Genomic DNA, 21905 nt, shown 5'->3' on the forward strand with positions numbered 1-21905 from the left:
AATTACTAATTTTGCCAAACATCCTCAATGAGCTTCATATGGCTACAGAAAGGTCTGTATCCCCTTCCCAACTGGCTTCAATGTTCCACTAAACCAAAGATTTTAAGACTGTTCCTCAAGTCTCAGCCATCATAACATTTCCAGAACCCACCCCTTCCCAATCATTAAACTCTTAAATGACATTTTACTTTAAAGGGGGCTTAGACAATTAAGAATACTTACAAAAAATAAACAATAGATTTTAAGCCAAGAACATCAGTCAATGTAACTAATAAAATTGTAAAACAAATTATCTGCCAACTGCCCACAACTAAGAAGCCAGAGGACATCTGAGTATCTTTTTCATGGCTCACAAGTACATATGCAGCACAAATAAAATCTAAAATGAACCATTATTGTCATGTTTCTTACTCGTAGAAATCACAGAAATATTTTAAGAGAAGAAAGTACTCAAGGCCTATAAGATGTACTTTTCTAGAATGTCGTACAGTCCAAGCATAAATTGACAGAATTACACCACAAAGATTATAAGATCCAGAAAACACAGAAATGCATTCAGCATTATTCACCTTGGCTTATTAATTTAGGCAGGAAACTTGGCTATTCGTTACAAGGTGAGATTTTCATTAGGAGTTGAAAATAAAAATATTTCATTCATTTGATTATGAATACATACGTGTGAAGGTTGGAGGGGAAGCCAGAGGGAGGAGAAGAATTTTTAAAGGGGACATCAGGCTTGGTAAATAGTAGGTAAAAAAGTCACTCATTCAACAAATATGCAGGAGCACCAAGTGTGTGTGGTCTGTGTACTGAGTGTTGGGATATGGTGGGAAACACAAAAAAAGTGTCTGCTGTTGTGGAGCTCAATGGTTAAAATCAAGAATCTACCACCTCATGGACAGGACTGGACTTCTCTCTAAAGGTTGAACATGAAACATACTTCATCAGTCTCTTTTGAGAGGTTTATACTCTTGTGAAGAAACAAGATATAACAGAGAGGTGGTGCTCTGGCCAAAGGATAATACAAGACAAACAAGTTCAAAGAAGTGAGAGAACATAACAACCTCCTCTGTTCTTCCCTCTGGCAGCAACTATGTGGCTGCGATGGTTAATGTAATGTGTCAACTTCACTGGATCACAGGGTGCCTAGATACTTGGCTAAATATCACCCATGGGTATATCTGTGGGAGTGTTTCTGGAAGAGACTAGCATTGAACAGTAGACTGATTAGAGCAGATGTAGGTGAGCATCAAACAATCCACTAAGGGCCTGAATAGAACAAAATAGTGGAGGAACAGAGAATTTGCTCTCTGTGCTTTACTGTTGACCTAGGACTTCAGTCTTCTCCTGCCTTCAGATTGGGAGTTACACATTCGACCCTCTGGTTCTCAGAAATACAACACCAGTTTTCCAAGGTCCAGGCTTACAGATAGGTAGCAGATCATGGAGCTTGTAAGACTCCATAATCACATATGACAATTCCTTATAAAAAATCTAGATAGATAGACAGATAGATAGATGATAGATTAGATAGATAGATAGATAGATAGATAGATAGATAGATAGATAGATCTTACTGGTTATTTTTCTCTGGAGAGCATTGACTAATAATACTCTGGCCTTTTGCTGTCCCAGACTATGTCACAATTGCTAATCCAGGGGTTTGTACATTCCTTTGCATATCCCCCTCCTGGAATAAATACTCTTAAAACCTCTTATCACAGAACAAACTCCTACAACCTTAAGGTCTCAGCTTCCTCAGTGACAGGGACCCTGATCAGCCCACCCCGCCCCAACCAAGTAAGTTCTCCCTATGCTCCCACAGAACGTACACTTCACATTGGTAGCACACAATAAAGGTGTGATTATTTATTCAGTGTAAAAGAAGAACAAACAGCTAAGTAAAGATAACCATTAGCTGGAGAGGCAAATGTGAGAAAATTCTTCACAGAGAGAATCATGTACTGGAGTGTGAAACGGCCTGGTTAGAGGCATTGTGATCGTTCATGTATCTACCAGATGCATCCTTGGTGCCTGGCAATGTGCAAGTCACCCTGCAAAGAGAATCTCATTTCATGCTCAAGCAATTGTATCAGGAGCAAGTATATATGCATTTGAAGTAACTGTGGTTTGAAACAAATACATTTTCTACCCAACATAAATAAAATAAAATAAACTTGTAAATAAAAAAAAATTGTCTTTTCAGACACTAGTTTGATTCCAAAATTACATGTAAAAAAAACGCCCCAATTCCTGATTCCCTTCACTTCCAGATGAGAAAAATCAAGACCCTAGGCCATGAAATCACTTACCAGAGGGGCAGGGCCAATAAAGGCAGATATGGCAGGGGCAATGTACAGAAAGGAACAGAAGTAAGTACCAATGAGAATGAAAATTCAACCATGTTGACTTTCATTATGCTGGAGGTATAATGAAAAGCCCAATGTGACTCTAACATTCCAGGCTATTACAAGACTAAATGAGCCAGGGGAGGTGTCATGGAAAACAACGTTAGACACATCTAGCTAACAATTAGCAATGTCAGATCCGTCTCAAAAGTGTGTGAGGACAAGTGTAAGCCAGGGAGCACAGGCATTCTTGGGGTCAGCAGATCAAGAAGAAACCATCTTTGTTCCTGCTCTGAGGGAACTTGCTTCTATCTTATCATTTCAGGCCTTGGATGCTAAAGCCTGGATGTTTAAAGTCTCAGTGGTGCTGGGAGGTCAGTTTTAATGGAGACAGAGGCTTTGAAGGAGGCACTTCTAGGTGGATTTGCACTTGTCTAACAATGAAGAAATCATATGGTCATGAGATGGTATACATACTATCCAGCTTTGTGGGGAAAAGACCTGTGCTGAAAGTGACCATTAGGTGGGTAGGAAAAAGGGGGGAGGGTGGCACAGGCCAGGTAAGAATGTTAGGTGTTAAGAGTGACGGAGGGTCTAAAATGTCAAACAGAAAAGTTTTACTTGCAATAATGGCCAATAAAGACCCATTCTGGCACAAAGAATAGTATTCAATTTGCAGCTGTGCAATATCAACAAGAACAAGAAAAAAACTAGCTATCACCAACAAACACATAGGCAGCTTCAAAATCAGGAGAGAGGGTCAAATCTACAAAGTATTTTGCAAATAGACTTGGCAATATAAAAGATGGTATGTTAAAAATAGCCTGTAACAAGCTTGTTTCACTAAGAGGCATAGAAAGCATTTGAATGCTCTTAAAATAAATAAATAAAACAGAATGTAAAAGTGAACCAAGGATATAAATTTAAATTTAGCTTTATCAGAACAAAACATATCCCCATGGTATGTTCTTAATATTAAAGTGATAACTGAGAAAAATATCCTTTAGTCAAAAAACTATCCTGTAATTCCAACTTTCTTAGCAAAACCTAAAAAGATTATTATGTATTCAGGGATTTATATGGAAACCCTTATTAAGTAGTATACCAGATTCTAAAATCTAAAGTGAATAAGGAATCTTGCTTAAGAAGTCAAAAAAAAAAAAACAACAAAAGAAAAACAACAACAGTTAAACGATATTAACTGTTATTTTAACACTAGATACTGAACTTCTTAAGACATCTGTAAACACGGGCTTTTATCCAACTTGCTTCAAATGAAATTTTTAAATGCTTGACAAAGCAGAGGATATCTGGCCTTGCAAAGCAAACAACTTTACTTAAAAACAGAATTGTTTAACCCTAGGGATTTCTGCAAAGATTTTTTTTTTTTTAATATTCCGAACATGGGGATTGAGACTATATATTCATGCTTGATAAATCACAAAGCACTTGATCCAGGTAAACCATCGTTAAAGTTAGTGAATCTCCCAACAAGCCCATCTTCCTGCCCGTGCCCCTGTAAGCACAAACCATATGCCACCTCATTTTGATGGCCATTATGAGCAAATGGGGTCAAACTGTGATTGCACTTACTAGGACTCTGAGTCCTACCACAGTCATGCATTTTACCCACATGGTCCCAAGGAAGGTTTTTTTTTTTTTTTTTTTTCTTAACACACCTATAATCTCAGTAAAAATAAAAATATAATGGTTTACATCTTTGGATATTCCAAAGTGTACAAGGAGACAGGCAAGTTCTGGGTTGTAGGGAGAAATGCAATTAATGAGCAATTACTATTTAAAGACCAAATCCCTGTCAAAACAGTTTGACAAAAAATGGTGGTTTTTAACACAACACAGCTTGCAGTAGTGCTGCCAACAGAAACAGCGGGTGGTAACTGCCAGTTAAAAGGGTTCTGCAATGGAGGCAGGGGGAAGAGAACCACTCTGCCCCTCCCACATACTCTTTCCAAAGGGACTAACCATGTCCCAGTCCTGTTCCTTGCAGAGCTCCCTGGTTCTTACCAAGGCCATTTGGGAGGCCTATTGCAGCAAGTAACCCCAAAGCCAAATACTAGAAGGGCTAGCAGAACGTCAAAGCATGTCCCACTGAGTGAAATTGCTCCTCAAATACAAGTATTCTCATCCTAAGCAAACTTAGACCGACTGAGGAATTCTAAAATTAACCTAGAGAGAAACACTGGCAAATTGCCTCTAAACTTTTTACTGAACAGAAATTTCTAGAACATCTCATCAATGTTGAGAGTTGCTTTCCATGGGGGAGGGTGGGCTGGGACTTCCTTAATGGCCTGGTCGCCAATCATTGGACTAGGAAGCTGGGGGTCCCTAAATCAAGAATTCTGCCTCCTGCTTCCAAAGTGGTTCATTTTAATGGTGACAGCAAGGATTTGTGGTGCTATTAAATATTAATCTATCACCATCACTAATGATGCTGGGAAATTACATTTGGCTTTTAATTAGGATTAGATTAGTCCAAAAGGGCAGGAAAACTCAAATGTCAGTGGGTTAAACAAGACACCAGAGTATTTCCCAAATAGATGAAGTCTGTGTAAGTACCCTGAGGCTCATATGGCAGCTGTGTTTTATAAGTCCACAGAAACCCTGAATCCCTCCAGCCCATGGCCCCACAGTCTGAAGGGGTAGCCTTGAACCTCACTGTCAATATGGGGCTCCTTCCAGCATATTCAGAGTCCATATAGAAGAATGGAGGGGGAGGGAACAGGGTGTGTCCGTACTCTGAAGATGCTTGGTGGAACTTGTGTGCACAGCACTTCCACACACAGCCCACTGTCAGAGCCCAGCCATTCAATTCAGCTCTACTGGCCACATGCAGCTATGTCAACTGAGGGCTCATGCTTGCAGGAGACCCTGGAGCCACAGAAGTCTTCATTATCTTCCTTCTTTCATAATCTTCCTTATCTTCTGTGAATATACACATACAGACCCTGATGTCTTTCTACCTCCTTCCATCTTCACTCACTACAACATGGAAATAATCCAGACACTCACCATAAAGGTGGTAAAAGAAATACGAGAAGGGGGCTTGCCCTACTGTCAAGGCTACAGGCAGGGTGAAAAGGCAGAGGGAAGCGGTGCTCTAGGTATACAAAGCTGAACTCTGAGCACATGAGTTTACAGAAAGATCACTATACATGGTGGTCAGGTGGTACAGACTTAAATATAGTTCTTTGGATATTCTACTGATGGCTATAAAGAATTTAGTGGGTTGGTAAAATTGTAGATGTTTAAAAATATCTCAATTATGTTTTCATGATCCTCATTGGATGCAGAATTCAAATTTGAAAGAATTCTTCCAGGACTTCAAAAATACCTCGTCAGTACCTTCTGGATGCCATTGTTTCTGTTGAGAAATCAACTCAAAATATTATTGTTGCTTCTTTGAGAATCACGTATTTTGTTCTCTGACTGCCTCTAGCATTTTCTTGCTGTCTTTGATTTTCAGCAATTTGACCATTATGTGCACAGGTGTAGTATTCTTTGTGTTTCTCTTGTTAAGGTTTGTAATTTTCCCAAACTCTATCTGATGTCTTTTATCAATTTTGGAAATTCTCAGGCAGCATCTCTTCAAACATTTCTTTTTTCCCATTCTTTTCTCTGCTTTTTTGGACCTCTACATTCATGAAATGTTGGGGTTCAGAGCATTCTGACTTCAAAATTCCATCTATCTGATGGTCTTTCTACTGGAGTTTGGAACAAAATATACTTAGCTTGTGTTTTTTCCTATGGGAAAATAAATAAATTTGAACTTCAAACAAATGACATTTGGAGAGCAATCATCTCAATTAAAAATAAGATAATGTCTATAATCATAATTATCCTTATAATTGCGTTGGGGAAATATTGGGGGTTCCAATATAGTACTCATTTTTTACACAAAAGAAAGCTGAAACCACAAAGATAAAGGCCCTGACTTTTGGTTCCTTTATTCATTCAAAAATAATTATCTACTAGAGACCTGATGCACGAAATTCGTGCAAGGGCCTTGGCCCCAGCCCCTGCCTTCCACCACCGCTGTAGCTGGGGGGCCTCTGCCACTTCTGCCTTGGCCCCCGCCCACTGAGGCTTTGTCCAGAAGGAAGGACGTCCGGAAGGACATCCAGTCTAATTAGCATATTACCCTTTTATTATTATAGATTACCTACTACATTCCAGGCACTGTCCTAGGCATGTGAGCTATATTTTAATAGGTGAAACAAAGTATGTGTAAATATAAACATCATGAATAAGCCAATTAACATAGGTCCTAAGTTTTATGGAAGAAAACAGAACTGTGTAAAAGGATGGGTAGGGCAGAACAGGGGATAAAGGGCAGAATACAAGATTTTACTTTTATATAAGATTTTCTAAAATATAGTTGATAATGACTCCACCTCACCCCTACTCTATTCATCATAAAGACATGCCTCTTTACAGAATAATTTATACCTACCAATTCAGTTTCCTTTCACCCTTAACACGTTAAGTGCCCAGTCAGTCACCGGTGACTGACATTATATGGTGACTGACACTATACTTTCTGTCTGGAAGACAAAACAGGCTGGGCGCTTAACGTGTTAAATGCCCTGGGACAAAAACCTTAGCACTCAGTATTCATTCTAACTATTATGCCTTTATGACTTACAGGAAAACCAACACACTGATTACTCTTTTGCAACAGAATCTGGTATTCTCCACTCTGTGACCTCTGGACCCAAAATCTACAGACAAAAAGGGTCTGATAATTTCAACCTGATTTTACTTATTTCTCACAAGACCTTTTAAAGAGGCTCTATTGAGTAATTCTAGAAACTATATAGTCTGATTTAGGCTTTAAACAGGATTTTCCCAGTCAATCTAAATAACATAAATCCAAGTGTGATGCTTTCCCACTAATTGCAGAAAAATCTAAGTCGGAAGCTGATTTCATGGTAATCATTGCCATTTGTGTGATGAGTTTTAGAGTTATTTCAAAATACTCGCGAAGCCTCTCAGATAAGAACACACTAAGCCCAAAATAAAAGCTACTGAATAATGTATTCCTACTTTTACATAAATAGAAGTATTATTAATTTTGATAGCTTCTATGGATATTCTTAATCTTAACCAGTTTGCAAATCAAAACATATGTAAGGGATAATTTATACTACATATATATACCCCTTTTTTAAGTTTATGTCCAAAATATTCAAGGAAAACTTCATGGGCATTAATTATCCAACTACATACTTAGTCATATAGTGATCAAGCCCCACATCTACTTCTAAATAAGGCAGGAATTACATTTGACTAGTTTGTTAAAATACCAGGTTTTAGCCAGGCTCTCCCTTTTTATTTTAAGAAGATAATATTATTCAAAAAATGTCAAGCAATTGTCTTTATCTCTACTACTCGAGCATACCACAGCAACCCCCCAATAAACACTAAAGAACAAATTGAAAACTCACTGATATTAGCTAGAACAAAAGACTTTCTTAGACTGTTGTGAAAGATGTGATAAAATCAGAATAATAACTTGCCCTTATAGAACATAAAACATCACACCAAATATTTTTACACGCATTCTTCTTTGACATTTTCACATAGAGTATTGAATTTGATAAGACAGGTATTACAATTCCTATGGATGCATGTGATGAAAATTAGGCAAAGAAAAGTTAAGAGACAATCAGTGGCCACACAAGGTGGTGACATAGAATTGGATATTTGGACCCTTTACCTTTCTACTCAGAACAACTTAAGGCTTAATTACATACTGGACTCTAATAATTCCAACCCAGATTTGAATGCTTATGACTAGATGACAGTTGGACATGCTACTTAACACCTTTGCCTCTCTCTGAGCATATCCGATGGGAATATGGTCACTGGTTTCCCCACACTGTTATCCGAATTAAATCAGGAAAGGTACATGAAAACATTGTGACTGGTGCCTATGTAATGGGCAAACACTCTCCTATATCAATCAATGCAGTGTGATTTCCAATTTTTAAGTAAAATTTCAAAATTCAGTAGAAATTATTAGCAATTTTATAAATTTAGGCTTACTATAATCTACCTCTTGCCATTTCTCCCACTTCTATATTTTAAAATCCAAGTATGCTTCAGAGTCTTGTTGCATACCTGAAGTGTGATCTGCTACACAGAATCCCAGGGTCTCCTTCAAACCAAAAGTTCTTTAAAAAGACAGAACTACATTTCTCAAATATACATCTTCTTATCCCTCTAATTTCTTAGTACAGTGCCTTAAATAGAAATGATGAATAGACAGTTGAGGGAACAGATGTACTGATGAATGGAAAGATACATCACTGGGTAGGAAAAATTCTGTAACTCAACCATTTTGCACAATCCAACTAAGAAAATCCCAGGAGCCTATGCACTGTATAAAAAAAGAAATTAAAAGCCCAGTTCCACATCCATATATCCAAAATTCTGCATGAGATTTTTTTCTTCAAGTTGTTGGAAATAGCCAACATATTTTTCGCTCACTACAACTCAAAATAAATTCTGTTTTAAATGTCCACAATACCTTAAAAATGGGAAGATGAAAAATGTATGTGGATTCCCTTAGTTTTAGCCATTTAGAGGTATCTATCCGTGGCTTCCCACACAACCATATCTTGTCTTCCTTCAAACACTAGGAAACTTCAGTGGGGAACAATGTGTTAATGATGTAGGTAATTAGGTTCTAAAAGTTGTCATGATTTTTATAGAACTGTGAGGAATTGAAGGTGGCACATCAGAATAGCAATTGCTTTTGACAAATGGGTGCACAGTCATTCCTGTAAACAGGAACTTCCCTGCAGGAAAACCTCCCCTCCCCTGGGATCTGTCATTTGGCTGTTGCCTTAGAGAACTGAGGAAAGCAATTACAGGACAAAAAGGCTGATTACCCCTGCATCTGTAGAAGCTAAGCCAGGGATGAGGTTTCATTTAGACTGAAGGAATTCTTGGTTTCTTTCAGAGTAGCACCCTGAAAGAGGAAACCAATCTCATCAGAGGCAGAGGTAACTTATTGAGATAGAAACCCTTAAGATTTTGTTTCCTCGGCCTTAAAGGTCAAGCCACTTATTAAGAGTTATAACAGTTTTGACAAAAATGACCACCTTCAGTGCTTCACAGAAGCCATATGGGAAACACACAGCTATTCCTGTGCATTTCATTAACTGAAAATATTAATGACTGACAAATACAACATTTTATTAAAACTCACAAGGGAAATTGGGTGCAAGAAAATTAATTTCTTCCTGTCAATGTTTTAAAATGCTTTCTTCTGGGAGCCCTTTCTCAGTGGCAACAACAAATATTTGCTCCACATACATGAAGTCAGTCAGGCATGGCAGCTGATAGAATATCCCCTGGTGCCCAGTAAAACTGAATGCTACCCTCCGCTACAGAGCAGGTGGGGCTGCACTCCTCCTTATGGCAGCCTGAGTACACCAAGGTGGGGAGGCGTGCTCTCTCAAATGTGAGAGAGCCCACTGAACACCTGTGTAATGCAAGAAATAGTCACTGAACACCAATGCATGGCCACCACCATGCTATGAACTTCTCATGGTGCATCTCATTTTGTACTCAGAACAATACAATGCATTCCGTATACTGTGATTACTCTCCCTTACTGTCACCTGTCTCTTGCCCAAGTCATTTGAGTTTGTGTCCCTTGCCATGAAACATTAGGTGTCTGTGCTATAAAGCAGTACTGCCACTCAGACAGCCTGACTGAAGCAAAAATAAATACCCAGAGGAAGATGGGTAATTTCTGTCCTAATGAATTTGGAACCATCACGCTTCAGGGAATTAAGTTTTTTCCTGAGTATGCCAGTGGGACTACCATAGACTAATTTTAATTGAACTTAATGTCTTAGTGCTTCCCAGAACACTAATGCCAATAATGCTTTTTTTTCAAGCAGTAGTAATATTCCATACCATCTCCTCCCCTTTTCAAATTAATGCATATAATAGATCTGTAGTCTACATTCTTTAAGAAAGAAACTACAATTCCAATAAACTTTAAATATTAACTCTATTAGAATCCAGACTAGCCTGCCCTTTCCCCAAATTTGTTATCTGTTCACAGGATTACATGATACTTTTGGTTTAGGACTTAGAACAGTAGTAGTGATTTAATTATAAAATTAAACTCAAGTATACATAAATCACAATTATATAAACACTAGTGGCCCGGTGCACGAAATTCGTGCACAGTAAAAGGGGATTAATTAGAGGAAATAATTTAATATTGCTATTTGCCCTTTCTCCATAATAGAAGTGTCAGAGATGAAAGAAAATTAGTAAAGTGTATATGAAAACCTTCCTCCTGTCAGAGTCTGGGGCTCACCACGGGACCCAGAGTCAAGTCCCCGCCCACACACATGCACCTCAAAATCATGTGAGACCCAGACCCGCTGGCCCCCGCCCCCATTGGGCTAGATCCAGACCTGGCCAATCCCACCCAAGCCCTGCAGGCAGGGGACGTAGCCTCAGGTCCCCTGGCCCAGCGCCAGGACAGGGGGCCATGGCCTGAGGTCCCCCAGCCCAGACCGGGGCAGGGGGCGTGCCTTGAGGTCCCCCAACAAGCCCCGCCAGGTGGGGGACATGGCCTGAGATCCCGTCAAGCCCCACTGGGTGGGGGGCATGGCCTGAGGTTCCCTGTCAATCCCCGCCAGGCAGGGGGGCGCAGCCTCAGGTTCCCTAGCCCGGTGCTGGGGTGGGTGGCGCAGCCTTAAGTCCCCTGTCAAGTGCCAGGGTGGGGGGCATGGCCTTAAGTCCCCTGTCAAGCCCCACCTGGTGAGGGGTGCAGCCTGAGGTCCCCCGGCCTGGCACTGGGGCGAGTGGAGCAGCCTGAGGTCCCGTAGCCCAGCACCAGGACGGGAAGCGCACCTTGAGGTCCCCCATCAAACCCCACTGGGTGGGAGGTGTAACCTCATGTCCCCTGTCCCTGGCCTGGCGCCAGGGTAGGGGGCAAGGCCTGAGGTCTCTGTCAAGCCCTGCCGGGTTGGGGGTGCGGTCTGAGGTCCCCTGTCAAGCCCAGCCAGGCAGCGGGGCACAGCCTCAGGTCCCCTGGCCCGGTGCTGGGGCAGGGGGCACAGCCTGAGGTCCCCCGTCAAGCCCTGCCAGGCGGGGGGTGCAGTATGAGGTTCCCCGGGCTGGTGCTGGGGTGGGGGGGCGCGGCCTGAGTTCCCCCGACCCAGCACTGGGGGTGCACCTTGAGGTTCCCCATCAAGCCCCGCTGGGTGGGGAGCACAGTCTGAGGTCCCCTGTCAAGCTCAGCCAGGCAGGGGGGCGCAGCCTCAGGTCCCCTGGCCTGATGCTGGGGCAGGGGGCATGGCCTGAGGTCCCCTGTAAAACCCTGCCAGTGGGGGAGGGCGTAGCCCAGCCGTGGGCAAACTACGGCCCGCGAGCCGGATCTGGCTGTTCTATCCGGTTCTCTTGCTCTCCCCTCCGCTCCTTTACTTTGAATTTATATTAGTTCACACAAACACTCCATCCATGCTTTTGTTCCGGCCCTCCACTCCAGTTTAAGAACCCATTGTGGCCCTCGAGTCAAAAAGTTTGCCCACCCCTGGTGTAGCCTCAGGTCCCTGCTGATTGCTCGTTAAGGCTCCTTATGGGAACTTGGCTTCAGCTGTGGGTGCAGCCATCTTTGTGATGGAGTGATGGTCAATTAGCATATTCCCTCTTTATTAGATAGGATATTACAGAATTATTGGATAAGCCAACACCAAATTTAAAGGTGAAATATCACAGAATGTGGGAAAATGCACAAAATTTATACTGCAACCTCATTTTCACATCAAGTTCCTACTTTCCTTTGGAAGCTTTTCAAATCCCCTCCCAAAACCACACTGCCCTGACACATACAGACTGAGGGGAGCCCAGCCTCTGTCCTTCACAGTGCTTGAGATTAATACTGATCATTTGTCCTCTGGGTCACTGGCACAGCTGGCTCAGAAAAGGCCTTGGTGGGATTAACACAGAGCTGGAGTGGGCCTCCTATGGCTTTGCATGTAGGTATGAGACATAAGACTGGGAGCCCTTCATAGGTGTGAACCATTTAGTGTAGAGAGCTCTTTTTCTTTTTTTGGTGGGGATGGGAGGGTATATCTAACCCCTGTATTATATACCACAAAGATTCCTAAATGCAGCAGGAAACTGGCTGCCTAAGGAGCCCTGGGAAAGCTTGTTAAAAACCAACCCACAAGCTTTATCACCAGAGATTCTGAGTCAGTGGTTCAGCTATGGGGCCCAAGAGTCCACACTGTGAATATGTTCCCCAGGAGTTTCCAAAGATTAAGTAGATTAAAGAATCAATGTTCCCTACTGGTTTGAACTGCACTGAACCTCCTCTCTCAAGGATGCAGCAAGGTTAAGGCTACCGCAGAGGCCAGAAAGTATATTCGAAAGGTGATGCATGAATAGAGAGGAAGAACTCAAGCGTCTGGTTGGGGAGAAAAGCAGCCTGAAGATACATTTCATAACAAATCAAAACCTCAAAAAGATCCTTCCTCTATATTGATTGCCCCGTGCACAAGTCTATTTAGTGGGAAAGCATGGACCTAGAAACCCTTCCCAGGCTGACTTCTCACAGAATTCTCCCATTCATTCCAAATAATAGACATCAAAGAGAACTGAAATATACAGGTACTCAAAAAAATACCACTAGAAGGTTCTACGGTATTTGCAAAATATTTTTCATTCTTTAGGCTCATGAGAAAAAATAAAGGCCTGGTCAAGGGAGAATGCATTACTACAAACATGGGCTTTATAGAGAGAATGGAAGATGGAGAGGATGGTTAACAGTAACATCTTCAATGAAATGAACTACTGGGTACAAATGGCCATGACCATATGGCACTCCAAACTTATGCCAATAAAAAAATCAGACCTATATAATTTTATTAAGCAACACCACCCCAATAAATTCAATTTAAAAATATTTTTTAAAACCCAAATGTTAAAAACAAAGAAGCCTACATTTATGAAAGTCATTTTCATGAGGGAACAGGTGTGTATTTGTTTAATGTTGTAACTAAAACAGAGACTTTTCTTACCTAAAGCAAATCCCCCATCTTAATTGTTATGCCACAAGCTAGTTCTAGGATAAAGCTTCCACTGATTATAATTATTTTAGATATCACATATTTCTCTGTATATATCAGCTCAAATATAACCGTCTCTTTCTTATCCTGATTTGTTTACCAATTTTAACTGTCACTATTGTCACACCTATAATCATAAGAGATCTCTTTGGGGAGCTTTTATGGGCCACCTCAGATAAATGAATGCATTTCAACTTTTTTTAAAAAAAAGGCAAACTAAAACTTCAAATTCAAATACTGCAATTTATCAAAATAAAATATAGTAATGCAGTCCGGATTTAGCTGACCTTGACACCAAGACTATAAATTATATTTTTCAAAATCAGAACACATTTTTCCAGTCTTCCTTGAAGCAAGAAGTATTTTAATAACTAAATACTAACCAATAAAAATGAAATGTAAGTAAAAGTATTATTTGGTTGCTTCTAGAAAGCATTATGTGGTTTCTCTATGGCATATCCGAACTGCCAGTATCACGACTCTTGTATGTTGGGGCCATTATCAAGTAAAATAAGGATTACTTGAACACAAGCACTGAGACATGTGATAACCAAGATATCTGATCACCAAAGTGGCTACTTAGTGAGAAAGGTGCCAGGAGCCTGTACATTGTAGAGAAGCTGGACAAAGTGATAATTCACATCCTGGGTAGGATGTAGCAGTGGTGCAAGATTTCATAATGCTACTCAGAATGCAACTGAAACTTACAAATTGTTTACTTCTGGAATTTTCCATGTAATATTTTGAACCAAGGTGAATTATATAAACTGAAACCACAAGTAAGGGGGTACTACAGTACTACAGAAAATCTAGACAGTCAATTACCTCTCCAGGTCCAGTTTATAGCTAAGAATGAGATCTTTAGCTGGATGAGATTTCTAGTTGCTCTTCTAACTCCAGGATTCATTCAACAGTCCTAAAATGGTACCACTTAGAGTTTCTTAAAAGGCTCCAAATTAATCATTTCAATGCCAACCAAGTTTATTTCAATTCAGAAGATTTATATTTTAGAATAAGCCACTATTTTTATATCATTGTATCATTAGAATACATTTTCATTGCTTTTCTATTGAGTTTATATTCACAGTTATTGTCAAAAAATTAGGGGGAAATAAGGATCATAAATAACTTTGAAAAGAATTTATTAAATATTGAATGTTTTGGAACAAACTTCAAAATGTTAAATTGATAAACAGAAAGCAAAATCTTGATGAAGAAATGCTACTCCTTTTTAGAGTGTAAATCCTGTAAGATAAGAATTGTTCAATATAATTTAGTCCACTCTGGAGTATAGTAAAATAGACTTGATGGATGGCAGGCTGTCTTGATCTTTTCCATTTGTTAGACGATGATAGATGAGTGATGTTCACTGCTGAGTTTCCAGGCAGAGCTTGTGTTTGAACTCCCTGTCTCTATCGAGAGCTTCTAATCAACAACTGTTCTAAATCTGCCTCCATCAGACAATGTGACACTCCACAATTATGATAAAGGGGAAGGCCAGAAACCTCACAGACCAAGTCCCTAGATATTGTGTACAACATGAGTGCAATCAACATGTCAGTGAAGCAAAACTGTTTCAACAAATCTGCTGTCTTTGAGACTTTAAGTAAGATTGAACCCTCTCTCCCACCCCAGGAAAAAAAATGTTTCTGGCTCCAAAGTCACTTGTACAGTCCTTTTACACACCCTGTTTACTGAGTAATATAATCAAAGATAAGTGACTTTTAACTAACTGGTCTAACTTTGAATGGAGAATGATGCAAAATGGCTAAACTGTAGCTAATCCAAAAATAATCATTTGGACTTTAGATACAGATATAGGTATGTGTTTAGTCTGTGTGCATTAAGTACATTTATGTGTCTATAGTAATTATGTGTGGTTTTGAGGAAATAAAGACACCTGTCTGCCACCCCGTGAACACACAAAATTATAACATGGGTGGTAATGTAGTAACCATTTGACTAGTGGTCAAATACTCAAATAGCTAAGAAAATAATTTATGCATCACATTTCTAAATAAATAGCTTTTAAATGCTCAACAGAGAACAGGTGAACATGACATGGCTCACTGTTGGCATCAATCATCCTGATGACATACTCTCAAAAACCTTAGAATAAGATCCTTAAAGTTATGTGTTTTGGCATGACACTAGGAGTTCACATTCATTTACAAAAGCCCCTCTTGGACCTTATAAAACTGATCTTATTAAATAAGTGGCCAATAGTTATAATAATGGGGCCTCCACACCTATACAACCTGAAGGTAATGCTACAGTAAGGTTTTAGGCATAATAAAGATTTAGGGTCAAAGCAGAATTTTTTCCCTAAATATTTTACACTTGGGAAGATATTTAATATAAGCATTAAAGTATATGTAGAATCTATATTTTTCATTCATGGAGTATATAAATTTCATTATGTATTAGAGAAAACTTCAACAAGACAGAATGCCCAAAAGCTTGATTTAAATTCATTTTTTCTCTAAGAGAAAAATGAGACTAGGATTTAAATTTAGCTTAGCTTTATATGGTTCTATAGGATTAGAGGTTTTAAAATTCCTTGAAGTTAGAGGTGTTTAAGACACTAAAGCGGCTAATAAGGATAACAATGTAAGAAATAAACTCAAATGTGTGTTTGGGGATGATAAGGAAAAAACACCTAAGAGTGGTTTTAAAACAAACAGTATGACAAGAAAAACTAAGAGCCCCAAGACCATTTTTAATTGCTTTAACTTCAGTGAATGCCACAACGTCCTTCTAACATGCACTCTGCTACATTCTTTTGAATGCCTTTTATATTTGTTTTTCTTTCTTAGCCTTACTACAAAATAAATGCTGTTTTCAAATACAATAGAAATTCTGCTTAAAGCAGAAAATTAAAGTATAAGGAGAAAATGGGGTAGAGATTATATTTCACCCAGGACGAGCCTCAAGCATGATTCTATACTGTAACGTGATGATTATCACTTCATTCCTGCACCCTGATTCTGGGATACACAAGCATCCTTGCAAAGTTCTGTGGAAACAAAAGTTAGGCCATAAGTGGGGAACAAATCTCAATTTCTCTCATGTACAATAAAGGTTAAGGCATTTCATTCAGGAATACCGCACATAGATAGTTGGAGGTAAATCAATTTTCAAAACGATTAAAAGTTTCTTAATGATCCTTCAGTTATCTTTTAAACCTATCAATATGTATTTAAATTGAGGTAGGATTCACAAATAGTACAGGACAGAGGTTAATTATTCCTGTTTTTATCAACTGCAATACAGAAGTGCTGCTATTTTAGACTTCAGGTAGCATTGAAAAAATGAATAACTAAACATACTCAAATAGTGTAAAATGAGTCCAAAGTAATATTCTTAAGTGTCAAAGCATCCCAATGTTAAGTATCATCTCATATTATGGTAGCAAAGAATTGAAAGAACTGGAGACACTGTAAAAGAAAAAGCCTGAGACTGAAGCCAAGATTTGGGTCGAATCCCAAATTTGTTATTCATACTTAACTAATGCTGTGACCTTGATCAAAATTACCTAATCTCTGATGCTCTCAATTTTACTGCCTATAGCATAGAATTGGTTGTAATACCTACACTGCTATTTGGGGAATTACGGGAAATAACATTTGTAAAACACCTGGCACACAGGAGATGATCCTAAGTAATTGATATTTTTCAACCACTTAACATAATTCTTTGGGGTTAAATTTCTCACATTTGGATTTGCTGCAAAATTGTAAATGTTTAACGCAGCATACAGGAAATCCTATTCATCCAGAAATAAAAGCCAAACACATACTTTCCCACATCCAAACTGGGGAGAAATGATAATTTGGCTGTTTATTTGGACTTCTATGTCTACAAAACAGCTTTCCAACATAAATTCCAATTTGACATACCATTGGCTTGCCACAAAAAAACGAGCTACTCGGCTGTCTCTCAAAAGACTTTACTAAATAGGATCTGTTTTAAAAAATAAATTGAAAATACAATCTCAGAATGCACACAAATACAGAAAGGAGTCATCTCTCTCGTAACTATCTTTGGCACATAATAGAGTCAGAGGAGAAAGAGGCTGGTCTTAAAAGTTACGTGGTCCACAGTACTTTCCAATCAAGAGTCTCCTCTATCATTATCTCTGACCACTGTTCATCTAGCCTCTGCATAAATACTGTCAAACATAGGGAAGTCAGTATTTTTCAATCACCCACTCCACTGTTTCACCTCTCTTACTGATAAGCAGCTCTTCATTAAAAATGAAATCACTAGGAAATCCCAAACAACAAAAACAAAACAAAACATTTTATCCTACTAGTGAATCTTTCTTGTAATAATAAAAGGGTAATATGCTAATTAGACTGGAGGTCTTCCAGATGTTATTTGGAAGTTCTTCCTGACCAAGCTGGGGCCTGAGGGAAGCCATCCTGGGTCCCGGGTACCTGCGGGTGGCCTGAGGGAAGCCAGCCCAGGGCCTGGGTGCCTGCCAGCAGCCAGAGGAGGGAATCCCGGGTCCTGGGTGCCAGAGAGAAGCTGGTGCCGGCAACTGGGGGAAGGAAGGCCTACTCTTGTATGAATTTTCATGCATCGGGCCTCTAGTTTTATATAATGAGGTAAACTGAAAAGTCCCTGTCTTTAATATGAACCACAGTCAAGACTGATTACCTTCACATATGTATAGACTAGAGGCCTGGTGCACTAATTCGTGCACAGGTGGGGTCCAGCCAGCCTTCCCCAATCAAGGCCGATCAGGCTGGGCCTGCTGGGGGGAGGGGCCACAGATGATTGGCAGGTCAGCCCTGCCCTCTGGTCGAACTCCCGATAGAGGGGACAATTTGCTTATTAGCCTTTTATTATATAGGATTTTTCTTAAAGTAAAAGCACAGTTTTGTGTTGCTTTGAGCTGTCCTTCTAATATAGAATATTACAGTTCATTTATTTGAAACAATACAGAGTTGCTTTAAAAGGTCATGAAACCTTAGGCTGAGCAAACAGAAATGCAGTATCAAGTCAAAGAAGGTGATGGCCCCAATGTGCCCACATTCATGATGTTGCATTAGGTCTAGATTAGAGCATCACTCTTCAGTGAGGCACAATGGCAAGTCACAGTCTTCCTGAGAATAGCCATCCCCACTAGTGAGAGATTAACAAATGGCAGAATATGAGACTCAACTAAGGAACAAAATATATTTACTATGATTTGTAGATTGAGAAAGGAGGTGAAGATCCATAATTCATTTACTCATAAACCTCTAGTGTAGACCTTCTAGGTACCAGGTAAATACCAATACCTTGTACGCACTATGCAAGGCACATATTTATAATCTATATGTAGATTATAGCCCAGCGATCGAAAGGCAGAACAACCAGACTGACTGATCAAACAGTCGCTATGATGCGCACTGACCACCAGGGAGCAGACGCTCAATGGAGGAGCTGCCCCCTGGTGGTCAGTGAGCTCCCACAGTGGGAGAAGCCACTCAGCTGACCTGGATGGGCAGAGCTCCCACAGCAGGCTGATCCCCACCAGTGCACGAATCCATAAATATTTGAAGGGATATGAGAGTTAAAAATTAAAATTACATGATACTCTCAACAACCCACAGAATGAACTATTTTCAAATCATATATCTGATAAGAGACATAACCAGAATATATAAAGAACTTTTAAAACTCAATAAGAAATAAATAATTCAAAATGGGCAAAGGACCTACAGAAACAATCCTTGGAAGATTACAAATGGCCAAAAAGCATATGAAAAGGTACTCAGTATCATAGGGAAATACAACTCAAATCCACAGTATCACTCCACACCCATCAGTATGGAGAATAACAAGAATTTTCAAGGATGTGGAGAAATTGTAACCCTTATACAATGCTACTGGGAATGAAAATCATATAATTTCATTGGAAAGGATTGACATTTCTTAAAAAACTTAAACATAGAGTTACCATATGACCCAAGAATTTGACTTCTTGGTATATAACTAAGCAAAATAAAAACATATATCCAACAAAATCTTATATACAAATGTTCATAACAATATTATTCATAAGTAGCCAAAAAATGGGAACAAACCAGATTTTCATTGACTGATGAATATATAAAATGTGTAATCCATGCAATGGACTGTTAAGCTATCAAAAGGATTGAAGTATTGACATGAATATAACATGGATGAACCTTGAAAACATATGCCAAGTAAAAAAAAAAATCCAGTCTTAAAAGACCATATAATTCCATTTAAATAAAATTTCCACAATAAGCAAATCAATAAAGGCAGAACAAAGATTCGTAATTGCCTAGGGCAGTGGACGGCAAACTGCGGCTCTGTTGACTAATGAGTTTGCCGACCACTGGCCTAGGGCAAGGGTTAGTGGGTGGAAATAGGAATTGACTGCTAATGGGTTCAGAACTGGATTATGAGCCTGGCCAGCATGGCTTAGTGGTTGAGCATTGATTAACCTATGAACCAGAAGGTCATGGTTCAAATCCTAGTCAGGGCACGTGCCCAGGTTTCGGGCTGGATCCCCAGTGGGGGACATGCAGGAGGCAGTTTATCAATGATTTTCATCATTGATATTTCTACCTCTCTCTCCCTCTCCCTTCCTCTCTGAAATCAATAAAAATGTATTTTTAAAAAAGAACTGAGTAATGAAAATGCTATAAAATTAGACTTTAGTAATGGTTGTACAACTTTGAATATTCAAAAACCACTAAATTGTACACTTTAAGCCATTAAATATTTTGTGTGTGGTTTATATATCAATTAAGCTGTTAAAAAAAATAAAGAACAAAAAATGGACACACTATCATTTCAGAAGAGAGACCTAAAAGTCAATGCTTAAAAGAATGAGAGAGTTATAAATTTGTGGGCAGAATAAAGGGCGACAATCCATCATTTAAATGAGCCACTAATCAGAATGAGCTATCTCACTGATGAAGACTGCAAGTTTGGGGAGACGCTGAATAAGCTTCTGAACTAGCTGCCATCGACGGAATGCCTGCATTTAAGATGAATTCTTTGGATCTTTTGAAATCCAGGGTCAAATGCAACTCTATCAAAATACTACCAGTCTATGTAACTGATAAATGCATGAAGAATAAAAATATGCACATCTTAATTCAAAATTTATTCTTCAAACACAATACTATAATTATAATCTATAATAAAAATTACATTAAGAAACAGTTTATTCCAAATATATGTAGATACCAATAGCGGCCAACAAACTTTTACTGCTTTCTTAATCATTGCTAATCTCCCTGTCTTGAATTGAATGGTACTAGTAAACTGCCTTCGGTCTTACTATTAAGTTTATCTGAGTGTATGTACTCTGATCACTGGGAACTATATGAGTCCTATGTACCCTAATGGTATTAAAGAAATAATAAAAGTTCACAGCTAGATTATGAAAAATATTTGCAGTAAAGGTCAAGTAATTGATCCTTGCAGAAAACCATGTTTCAGGAAAAAATACAATGCATCAGTAGTCTACAAGTGTGATGATGGTGTAAAATGAATCAGTCTTCTTTTTATGATAATCACTACTTGTCAAGGGTTGGGTTTCTTATAGGTTTGATCTAATTTAATCAGGGGTTACTGGGTCAATGTTGCTTTTAATTTATTTTAAAAGTAGAAGTAGAAAAAAACAGTTAAAGTCACACTTTTCCAACAACAGAAATTATCATGATTGTCTTTTTATCAGCAAATCCTAACATCATGGTTGATTAAAAGAGAAACTATGTAAGAGAAAGCTTTATAAATATCCCACTAGTGTATAGAAGAATGATGTGATAAAAAAGCAGAAGAGTGCTACTACTTTTTTCAGCAGATATGCACTGAGTGGCAGCTATATGCAAGGCCCAATACCAGTTCCATGGAGGGTCAGAATTTTGTCCTCCAGAAATTTATACCACCCATTTAAAAAAATAAAAAAGAAAATTACTAGAGTACATAGAGGAGATATTAGAGAAGGTTTCACAAAAATAAATAGGCAATCAATAAAAATATCTTTTGTTAATTTGATTGAAAATAGGAAATAAATAGGTAAACAATAGAAATTCAAAAACAATGCACCTAGAGGGAGGGAGCAGAGCCTTGAGGCACGGAACATTCGTTTCAATAGCTAGAAGGTATATGTAATGAAACTCTACTGTACATTGTTTTTTGTTTTTTTTAGAGAGGAAGGCAAAGAGAGAAACATCCATGTGAGATTGAATCATCAATCAAGATCAGATCTTGTCACAAGACCAGGAAGCAACTGCAAGTGCTTATTTGAGAAATGCAGGGAGCATTGGTGACACAGGAAGAAAATCCAGCCAAGAAAGCATGCTATATCTGGCCTGTTGCCCTAGTGGAGACGAGCTTAATCCTGAAGGGTCATGCTAAGTAATGATGCAAAGATCAAGCCTCCCAATTATTCCATTTGAGG

At 39.0% G+C, this 21905-nt stretch overlaps 1 protein-coding gene across 8 annotated transcripts in view; it reads right to left on the reverse strand.

Moving 5' to 3' along the window:
- Positions 1-21905, reverse strand: part of PTPRM (protein tyrosine phosphatase receptor type M) — a 668229-nt gene that overhangs the window by 509295 nt on the left and 137029 nt on the right. The gene's annotated exons all lie outside the window — the stretch shown is intronic.

Source organism: Plecotus auritus (genome assembly GCF_963455305.1).
Source record: "Plecotus auritus genome assembly, chromosome: 8".
Lineage (NCBI taxonomy): Eukaryota > Metazoa > Chordata > Mammalia > Chiroptera > Vespertilionidae > Plecotus > Plecotus auritus.